General features: G+C 37.0%; 1 long non-coding RNA gene across 1 annotated transcript in view; it reads left to right on the top strand.

The window, feature by feature from the left end:
• The window catches only part of LOC102474295 (uncharacterized), an 89,197-nt gene extending 81,143 nt beyond the window's left edge, over positions 1-8,054 (top strand). The window contains exon 4 of the long non-coding RNA XR_333323.1: positions 7,884-8,054. This is a non-coding gene — a long non-coding RNA (uncharacterized LOC102474295). The remainder of the gene's footprint in view (positions 1-7,883) is intronic.
• The last annotated feature ends 3,591 nt before the right edge of the window (positions 8,055-11,645 follow it).

Raw genomic sequence — 11,645 nt, 5'->3', positions numbered from 1 at the left:
TTCCTCCTTGACAAACTCTTGCTATTCCTTTAAGACTTAGTTTAGTTCCTTACTTCTCATTTCCCAGATGATTGTTCCCATTGCATTGTGTCCCTACCCCTAGTTTAGCCCAATCTTTGGGTGCTTGAGATAGTATCATCTAAATGTTTTATTATGTCTCTGATTCAACTAAGTTAAATCTCTTGAAGACAGCAACTAAGTCTTATTCCTGGATTTGCAGTATCTAGCACAGTGATTGTGGAAAAACTACTTGACCATCATTAGTTGAATAAATATATAAACAGCTTCCTCGTTGAACTCTGGAATCTAATTTCAAACTATTTAATTTCAAATAGACAACTTGACCTAGAAACCAAATGTTGAGTTTCACCTATATCTCAAATTCTATATATCTTAAATAGAAGTCCTTCACTTTTCTTACTATCACTTTTTTCTACTTTTATGTATGGTGCCAATATTCTCAGGGAAGCATGTGTCAAAACAAGAAATAGCACTTGACTCTTCTCTCAATATAGCCAAACAGCCTCTATTCCTCTCCATTTTCTTTCTATATCTCTTGAAGTTGTATTCTGTTTCTTCTCCCTAGTTAGCAACTTTCCCAAAGTCTTGAGCTATTCAGATACAGAGCCAGGATTGGAATCCATTCTGTCTGACTCACTAAGTCATATTACCTTTCTGGCTTGTGCTTGGGAAACTGGGATCCTTTGATAATGTGGGAAGCAATTCCAAAGAATATAACTTGTAATTTTCTGGAACACTTTGGAAGGGAAAATACTCCATGGACTTTTGTTTTGTCTTATGTTTGAGACATAAACTAGCTATTTTATGAGGCATTGACAGAGAAATAGATGGATGGATTGGTTTATTTCCCTCAATAGAATGTACTCTCACAAGTGTCTAAGGATATAAAAGTTTATAAATACAATAAAGTGTTTTTATCTGAAATATTTCTATTAGACATCATAAACTACACTAAGTAGAAAAGCTTCTAATTTCTAGTCCCAAATTTTTATTGTGCGTTTTAATGTCTTCTAAGATTAATTTGCTTTTTAAGATCTTATCCTAGCCACAGGTAAAGTTTGAAATTCTGAATTTTTATACATTTTTGTCTTAACTCTAGGTTATATACATTAACTGTTTAGTGACAGAATGTATGTTATTAAATGTACAGTTAGCTTAGTAAGTACATATGCAAATATATATGCACAGTAGTATCAATGAACAGATCTTGTAAAGATAGAGAAGTTATCACACTGTGACACTGAATCACCATTAATGGCCACTCCATATGCAAAGCTATGAATTTGTACATCCTTCCTTCTGATTTCCATTCTACCCAAATTCTTCTCGTAACTTTTCCTCAAAATCACTGGTTCTACCAGTTTACTTGCTCCCCTACTTTCAAAAATCTGTAGTTCAGGCTTCCAAATACAGTTTGAACCACTTACTACTGAGTATATATTCCTGCAATAAATACAATAAAAACTGCAGGAACCAGCAGTTAGCGTAATGGCTATGTCGCTGGACTCCCACGTAGTCCACCGCGGTTTGCATCCCAGACCCGGTGGCTTAAAACTCACTCTGGGCACGTGTGCGTGGGTGCCCAAGATCCCGAGAGGAGAATGGAGGAGAAGGGATTGCAACATGGCCATCCCCCCTAGGGGGTGATTTCTTGCTTTCTGTCTCTAATGTCTCTCTCTGTCTGTCTGGCGAGTGCATGTGCCCTATAGCGAAAATCTCTCCAAAAATAAAAAAAAAAACAATAAAAACTGAACAAAAATATATAAAATGTTGACTATGAAAATGTACAACAGAAAGTACAGTCCTATGATTCATGAGAGAACGTGGTGTGTGTGGGGGGAATTAGATGGTACCTATGATTATCTCAGTTTTATTCCAGGAGGAAATTTCTGAAACATGGTATGAGAAGGGGAAACCCATACAGAGAATCGTAGTCCCATTGAAATGAAGTAAAGAATAAAAAGCTTATAAAAACTGAGGCAATTGGCATTTGTGTGACAGAAGACCAGATGTGAGAAAGTTAAACAGACAAGCGAAAAATTGTGGTTTGAGTTGTGTGCCCTAAGTCCTATGTTGACACTAACTGCCAATATAATGATATGTGGAGGTGGGGCCTGTGGAAAATAACTAGGTGTAAATAAATTCATAAGGAAGGGATTCTAGTGATGGAATTAGTGCCCTTGTTTGCAGAGCACTGTTGGCTTTCTCTCTTCATGCATTCAGAAAAAAGAGGTAATGTAAGTAAAAAATAATAAGGCCATTTACAAGTCAAGGAGAGAACCCTCATCAGAACTTGACCATCCTGGCATCCTGGCTGTGGACTTCTAGTCTCCAGAATTGTGAGGAAATGAATCTGTTGATTAACTTGTCCATTTTATGGTATGCCATTATAGCAGCCTGAGTTGACTGATACACAGATGAAGAGTGATGCTCTCACATCGACTATTAACTATCTCCAGATCATCTTTTTTTTTAAAGAGGTTTTTGCTATAGAGTGTGTGTGCTCATCAGAAAGACAGAGAGAGACAGAGAGATAGAAAGCAAGAAATCATCCTCCAGAGGGGATGGCCATGCCTCAATCCCTTCTCCTCCATTCTCCTCTCGGTATCTTGAGCGCACACGCACATTCACCTAGTGTGAATTTAAGCCACCAGGTCCTAGACTCGAATTGTGGTCGACTACATGGGAGTTCAATGACATAGCCATTATGCTAACTGCTGGTCCCCCTCCAGATCATGTTTTTGAAATGCAATTTTTTTTTTAATGTTAAATCTCGCTTAAAGTACTTCAGTGTCTTTTCATTGGGTTTAAGAAAAAGATGGATCCTCATGTGACTCTCAGGACTTGGCATTTGTCTCCTTTGCACTACGCTGTTCCTTGCTCACTCAAGGGCATGTTCATTTGTGCAAAGGAACAAAAGAAGTGTTTTTATACTTGTCTGTTAAAAGAGCAAAGGCATTACATGTCCTACCATTACTGTAAACAAAGATTAACAAATTATTTATAATACATCTCATCAATAAACTGAGCAAAGGAGAGTTCTGACAGAAAGATTTTAAAAAATACTCTTCGAGAAGGACACAATTCAGCAATCTTGAACTACCACTATGTTCTAGTCTGGATGAGTATAACAATACTCATGCTGAATACCAGAAGTTAAATTATACACAAATAAACATATCTTGATATAAAAGCATTTCTGCTTTGAAAGTGACCATACACCCAAATATTCTCATGTATTTCCAATAGGCTGTTTTTAAATTCCTTAGCCACCAGTATTGGAGAACTGAGGGCATGGAATTCTTGTTAACAATATGCATTGCTCAAACAGTTATAAGACTAAAGAAGGTAGTAGTCTTTGGGCCCATGTGAAGGCATTTGAATGTGGTTAATTCTATTAGTGATTTTATATTCATGAAGGAGTTTTTAGTAGTTTATAGAGGCCCATGGGTTCAGCTGGTCTCTCTCTACTACATTTCTGCCCCATTTCTCTAAGTCATTTCTGTTGATCAATGTCCTTTAGAAAAGCTGAGCATGTCTTAAACTTGGAAGCAAGCTCTTCTGTAGCATCATGTAACTTTTGCTTGAAAACTGGAAAGATGGTTTTCTACAGCTTCCTACAGTGGTATTTGCCTTTCTTGTGAAAATACTTAATCTCATGGAAACATTTTCTAAAATATTTAAATCTGTTAAATGTGATTTTATGCCCCTTCCATCCCCAGATCCCCAACAAATCTTAGTAGTCTACTCCTTTCCCTAATGTTTGTCTGAGTTACTTTTCTTGTATCTGAGTTTTATTTTTTTTTCTGATTAATCTCCTTAGTTCTTTCAATTATGTTCCATGTGCAATTTTTAATGAGCATATATTAATTATACATGTTTATGGGGTATATTACATTAATATAATGTGTAATGATCAATTCAAGGTGATTAGCATATCTATCATTTCAAATAGTTATCATTATTTTGTAATGGGAGTATTCAAAATCCTCTCTTTTGGCTATTTTGAAATATACTTTGAATGATCATTATCTGTAGTTACCCTACTGTTATATGGAACACTATAACTTACTCCTTTTATGTTTCTTTAACCTCTCGAAAAATGCCCTTCTAAAAGCATAGTCCTCCAAGTGGTTAGTGTTGATCCAGGTGGACACTATTCACGTGTTTTTGAACATTGAAGGTGTTCTTAAGGAAGTGGCATTTAAACAAAAGCCAATAGTGGGGGAGAGGTACACAGGTAGAGAGAGAGAGAGAGTTGGTGGAATAGTGCAGAACCTTAGAGGTTTATGCATCACGAGTGTCAATAGGTCAGCAAATGGAATATGTCATACTAAGGAGTCTGACTTTCCTTCAGATTGTCCAGAGCTTTCAAAGATTTCCATACAGAGCCATCACATGGTAACATTCATGCTTTAGAAAACCTCCTTTGCAGAGGGTTTGCAAGTAATAACATTAGTGGAGAAAAAGCAGTTAGAAAATTTGTCCAGGAGAAAGGGATAGAAACAGAGATCGATCCTAGAAATATTAGGCTGTTTATAAAAGATAGGCCTTTAAGAACATGTTTAAGTTTAGATATCTACTGATTCTACAGGAAATGCAGCCATTTTTTTTCCCAGACTGGGTCATACTCAGATTCGCTCCACAATATTAGGCCATCTTCAGTCAAAGTTGTACATTAGACTGAATTTATCTTGAGCTGCTTCTGATCTGAATCTCTTTAACATGTTCTCACCATGGTTCTCTCTGCCCTTTTGCTGTAGGCCAAAGGTTCCCATCTTTCCAGTATCTTGCCTCATGGGTAAAAGGGGGACAGCATGGTTTGTAGGAAGAAAAGCCACTGTACAGGTAGATAATCCTGGACTTGCACCTAGCTCTGCCACAAACTTGTTGTGTAACCCTAGGCAAGTTCAGCTTTCTGACATTCAAGTTTTTCATCTGTAAAAATACTAGACCCTTTTGGGTGATGTATACAAAACACAAACAATGCCTGGCACTGTCAGTAAATAAACATAGTTATACCAAGGCATAGATTTAGAATTTGTAAATCAATTTAAATATTTTAATGAAAGGGCTGATGTCTGTATGCATGTGAGGGAGAGAAAGCTTTGGAGAGACTGTGTTTAATCACATATTTGAAATAAATTCCTGCAGTGTCTTTACTAGATTTGTAATCTTCCCTGGGTGACAATGTCAGCAGTAGCTGCTCCAGTGGTGAACATCTTATGAGTTGGAGAAGAAACCCCACTAAAATTGTGAACCTGTCCTATGCAAGAAGAGTAGAGTAGGAGGCATCTTACTCCCTGACCCCAAAATATATTACAAGGCTGTGATCATAAAAACAGCATGGTATTGGCACAAAATCAGACAGACCAATGGAACAGAATAGAGACCTCAGAAATAAATCACTAAACATACAACCAACTGATTTTTGACAAAGGGGACCAGTCGATCTGGTTGGAAAAGGAAACCCTCTGTAGCAAATTGTGCTGAAAAAAAACGGGGTATTCACCTGCAGAAAGATAAATGTGGACCCCTATCTCTCCTCATTGACAAAAATCAACTCTAAGTGGATGAAGTTCTAAACCAAAGACCTCAAACTATAAAGCTACTTCTGAAAAATACTGGGAAAACTCAGGGAAACATTGGGGTAGGAAAAGATTTATTAAATAAGACCTTCAAAACACAGGCAATAATTCTAAAAATAAACAAGTGGGATTACATCAGATTAAGGAGTTTCTGCACAGTAATTAGTGTGAATTGACAACCCTCAGAATGGGAGAATATTTTCGAAAACCATGTCTCAGTTAAGGGACTGATTACCATAATATACAAGGAACTCAAGTGGCTCACCTGAAAAAAAAAATGACTAATCCAATTAAAAGAAGGGAAAATGAGCTGAACAAAGAACTTTCTAAGGAAGACATACAAACAACCAAAAAGCATATGAAAAAATGTTCAACATCCTTCATCAGATGAGAGTTTCAGATCAAAACCACAATGAGATACCACCTAACCCCAGTCAGACTGGCGAAGATAAAAACAATAAAAAAAGATAAGCGTTGGTGGGGCTGTTGTGAAAGGGGAACTCCCCTACCCTGTTGGTGGGAATGTATATTAGTCCAGTCACTGTGGAGGTTTCTCAGAGATCTACAAATAGAACTACCATATGATCCAGCAATTGCACTCCTGGGTATCTACTCAAAGGACAGGAGAATACAGAAAATTGCTTGACCATCTATGTTTATTGTGGAATTATTCACAATTGCTAAGACATAGAACCAAGTCAGATGTCCATGAACAGATGAATGGATTGAAAAAAAATATGGTATGTATACTCTATGGAATATTACTCAGCCATAAAAAAACAAGATGTTGACTTTTGATAGAAACTAGATGAATATGTAAGATTTACTGCTGAGTGAAGCAAGCCAGGCTATGAAAGAGAGACATTGTATGTCTCCACTTAATATATACCAAATGTCCACACTTTGTGGTGAAAACTGAAATATTGGAGGATATAGAAGCATGGAAAATGATTACAGATACTGGATTCAGTGTGGGAGGAAAGTGGAATGGGGGAGAGTGTGAGGAAAGATATTAAGGAGAAAAACAGGCAATTCATTTATGGGACACAAATGGATTATTGTCTATTGATGATAATGTATAGTATCCTCAACTGGACTAGTGTGAAATGTATTCATGTTGGCAGAATTCACTTTATAAGCTAAGTGATGTATTGTGGTTGAATTTTTTTTTTTTTTAAATCTGATCCTGATGAGCCTGGAAGTGGCTAAGAGAAGTGGCACATGACATGAGTGCTGCAGTCCCACAGTCTTGGTCTTGTTCACAAAGAGTGTTTGCTGCAGTGATAAAGATAAGGATGACCCAGAGTATGTTATTCCAATGAAAGGCTAATTTTCTCCATGACCATGCCATAATCAAGTCAAGGAAATGGTGTGGACTTTGAATGAATTGTAGTTGATTTACTAACCAAATGTGTCCACTATACTCAGCTCTTCACAATTACATTTACTGACTCATGTAGCTAGTGAATGCTCTCTAAGGCACTATTAGCATTCAGGCTCATGTTGGATTCTGTGGAGGCTATCAAGGAAAAGATGATAATCTGTTCATCTACCTGTTTGATCTCCCTGAAATTAGGGTATTTTTCTTCTTTTTGGATCCCTAATTAATGCCTTTATATCTACCATGTATAGGTACTATAAGTATTATAGGTATTATAAGGTATGTGCACTGACCAGTAAATGATTGTAGAAGAGTGAGTGAATGAGTAAATAGAAAAATGATCCCACTCCATGAAAGAATAGAAAATGCATTTTCCTCTTTTCAGCAAACAATTATTCACTAGACCTTAAGGAATAGCATAAAAAATTTCTCAAGGTCAATGTATTCTAAAAGGCAAAAGGGTTGGCCAATCCAGAATCCAAGTCTCTTCTCTGCATAATTCATCAATGAAGAGGTTTCAGGGTATAAATAAAACACTAATTTTGTGTACCTGGAATTGGCTATATCATTTAGTAGTGTAACATTCACAAGGCCATTCAAATATTGAAAATCCTAAATTCTACAATATTACAGTAATAAATAAAGATCAAAAGTGTTCTTGTTCAACTGAACACCCAGAATTATTAAACCACATGTGATAGATAAATACAGATAAGTTTGGATTACTTGAGATTCTGTACCCAGAGAGCTTGGGACCTGTCAAGCCCTCACAATACCCCATCATGATTTATGAACATTTTAGAGAAATATACAAAATACATACTTAAAAAAAAAAGAACTTTGTTTCTAACATAATAAAATGTTTGATGATTTTGTCACTCCCAACTGAACAGAGTGCTTAATGGCTGCGGAATAAATGAAAGATTTATTGAACACCTACCATAGAACAGGCCTCTCTCTGTGATGATCCAGTAATCACCAAGATCCTGAAAGTGCTAATATTCCAGCTAATGAGAGAAGGAAGATCCAGGCAACTGTCAAGTTATTTGAAACTTGAAGACTTAAAAGGCAATAAATATCATGTTATTAATTGTAAAAAATTCCTTTTAAAATATGATAATAAAAACAAATGAACAATTTTGGGAGCAGGTTTGTACTATCATCAACCTTGTCTAACCTTGACCTTGTTTTTGGTTTTGTTTGTTTATTTATTATAAGGTATGTGCACTGACCAGAAAGAGAAAGAAAAGGAGAAAGGTACCCTACATGGGGAATGGTCACACTGCAATCCCTTCTTCTCCATCTCTCCCTCCTTTCAGAATTTTGGGTACGCATACACATGCCTGCTGTGTTTCTCAAGCTGCTGAATCAGGGACTCAAGCCGTGACTGCCCATGTGGGATCTGGCTGCCATAACTACCAGGTCACAGAGCCATTCTGACCTTGAATTTTAAAGCTGATCTTCCTGTGTCTCATGGGTCTACTTCTGTAAGACAGGATCTTGGCCCTTGGTCTTTCTAGTAATAGCTTTACATTCTGCTTTGTTCCTGTTTCTTCTTGTTCCTCTTTCTTCCCCCATGTCTCCTGCTCACTGACTCTGCTGTACTCCTTTAAACATATAATGAGCTCCAGGTACTTTGTTTTTACGCAGTTGGTATTCTTTGTCAGACATTTCTCCTCCACCTGAATCCAGACCCCAGTGCTCTAGTGTATGTAAGCCTCATAGCTAAGACACTATGTAGCTTCTTTCCAAGTCCTGCCTTTGGGATATATGCAGGGATGTTTAATTTTATGATGCTGAAAACCCCATCATAGTTTTACATGAATATCTTATTTCTACTATAATTTGAATTCGTATTTTTTTCTGACAGTCAAAGGACATGACTCTTAAGTGAGAGAACATGAAACTAGATTTCAGATTCAGAAGGAGTTTCATTTCTGCACTTACTTGAAACAACCAAATATTTCACTGGCATCTGGGAGAGAAGCCAACAAACACAAATGGTCAGTTTCTTTATGAGTAGGATGAGGGGATTTGGGTTAGACTATTTCTCAGGTTCTTTATAGTTTTAATTTCCAGAGACTCTTTAACTCTGATTCCTATGAAAGATGGAAGTATATTGATTTGAATTTCAAGGCAAACACATTATTTTCATCCATACAATTTTAGAACTAGAAGCTACTTATAAATTATCCATGCTTATCCTTTTATTTTATAGACCTGAAAAAGGAGGTCCAAAGGGCAATGACTTGCCCCCAATCAGACAGTATTTGAACGTAGAGCTGCTCTTGGGTTTGGCCTTCCTGACTTTATCCCACTGATCACTCATTGTCCCAGAGCAGGCAGCCTGGAGGAGTACTTCTGAAAACAAGTGCTTGTAATTTTTCATAAGAATCTGGCACACTCACACACACTAAATGTGGGGTTTTGATTTAAGTGCTAGACTGTTGTAGACGCCACTGAGATTGGCCAACCAGATCCCTTAGTTTATGGTGGCCTGTACCCACTAAACTACCCAGGATTAAACCTGAGCCTGAGATATTCATTTTTATTCTTGCATCTCAGTGACCACATAGCCTTCCCTTGAAAAATACTCTAAAACCACCATGAAGGTATAGTAACTTAACTTCTGAATGTGTTTTTTTCCATGTGTACCTTTTAACTGAAGCATCATATTCAAGATCTCAAATCTAGGAAACATTTTATTTCATATTTTATCATTAAAATTTTTAGAACTCAGGAATTACATCTAAAAGAATTTAAAGAAATCTTGGGGCCAGCTGGTGGATTGGTAGAACCTGATCCCATGTGGCTGACTGAGCAGTTTGAGTCCTACCCCCGTGGCTTGAAAAACACCCAGGGTACATGTGCATGTGTATCTAAAATCCCAAAAGGAAGGAGAAATGAAAGAGAAGGGATTGAGGGATGACCACATCGCAATTCTCCCTCTTTCTCTCTCTCTGCCTCTCTCTGGCCAGTGCATACATCCTCTGGCAAATAATAATAATAAAATCTTAGAAAAGGCCTAACATTCTCTATGGCATATTGATGGCTTTATTCAAAGAATGCTTCAAGTATGTTAAAGGGACTTCTTGAAATTTGCATTGCTAGTTTATTCTCAATTTTCAAGTGATCATAACTGGCTTCCATTTCTTTTGAGAATTCGAAGAGATAGCAAATTTCTTGATAAGATCAAGAAAAAAGAACCTTCAATGTTCAAGACATGTTCATTTCTATTTCAAATCATAAACTCTGCAGCCACAGCTATCTTTGCTGTCCCAATTTTTCTTAGCTACCATTTCTAGATTTAAAACCCTGGAAAAAAGAACGATTTCACCAGTCATCATGAATACCTAGTGTCAGCAGCTCATATAAAATCTAGGAAAATATAGTCAGGATTAAAGAAATCTGTAAAACTGTGAAGTAAGGCCATAGCATGTAAAAAGCAATTCCTTTTACAGAGTACATAATTTATTAGGAAAGCTCTTGATTTGTAGGAAATCTCCTTGACACCTTATCCTTGGCAACTGCTTACTTTTTTTTTTTTCTCTCTTTAGCAGAACAAAAGTGGATAAAGTATTTCCCAGTATGAGAATCCATTAATTTCTCAATAAATATCTTATTTTCTGTGATTCATACACATTCCCCTGTTCCCAGGCCCAATTTTCCTTTCCTGACTTTTTTCTAGGTCCTAAAATAAGTCATAATTTATTAGGAAAGCTCTTGATTTGTAGGAAATCTCCTTGACACCTTATCCTTGGCAACTGCTTACTTTTTTTTTTTTTCTCTCTTTAGCAGAACAAAAGTGGATAAAGTATTTCCCAGTATGAGAATCCATTAATTTCTCAATAAATATCTTATTTTCTGTGATTCATACACATTCCCCTGTTCCCAGGCCCAATTTTCCTTTCCTGACTTTTTTCTAGGTCCTAAAATAAGTCACTTTCCTACAGGTGATCTAAGGCCTAGAATAACAGGATTTCATCTTACTCCTACCCCCCCCACCCTGCCATCTCTCTCTTTCTCCCATGCACCACCATGCCCTCTATTACAATCACCACCCTTGTAGTGAATATTTGGGTTTTGAACTCCCATAGCTGTCTAGTTTCACTTTGATCTTAGGTTTGTGATCATTCCCAACTTTGTAGTAATTTTTATCTTTTTACATGTTTTTCCTTTTTGGAAAACATCAATTACCCATAATTTAGAATAGCTTTGCAAACAGAAGATTCCCTTCATTTTCAGACCCCTTTTCTCAAAATACAGTTAGTGTTTCAAGCACTTTCTCCTGGTCAGTGCCCTGCTCCCAGGCATACATTGTTCTTGCATTTTGGAGCTACCTAACATCTCTGGGTTATAGAATCTTCACAAATGCCTTTAGCTGAGTGCTGAGAGGGGACTTAACATTAGCCCTTGGGAGTGGAGGTCAGCTTTAGTCCTTAAAAGCTTACTTCCTTTGTCAGTTTTCAATGTTCCATTAATTTCAGAAAGAGAAGATCCAGATTCACCTTTTGAAAGTGAAGCTCTAAGATATATAATACTGTCATCTCTAGGGTTTCTTCTAGTTTGGGAAAAGGATAGGGAAGATTTATTTATTCATTTTGGGGACTCCTCAGGTGAGGGGCTGAGGGCAGGAGAGGGGATGAGAGCAGCAC

This window comes from Tupaia chinensis, unplaced genomic scaffold (genome assembly GCF_000334495.1).
Source record: "Tupaia chinensis unplaced genomic scaffold, TupChi_1.0 Scaffold000045_1, whole genome shotgun sequence".
Lineage (NCBI taxonomy): Eukaryota > Metazoa > Chordata > Mammalia > Scandentia > Tupaiidae > Tupaia > Tupaia belangeri.
This window is presented reverse-complemented; position numbering and strand designations above follow the sequence as displayed.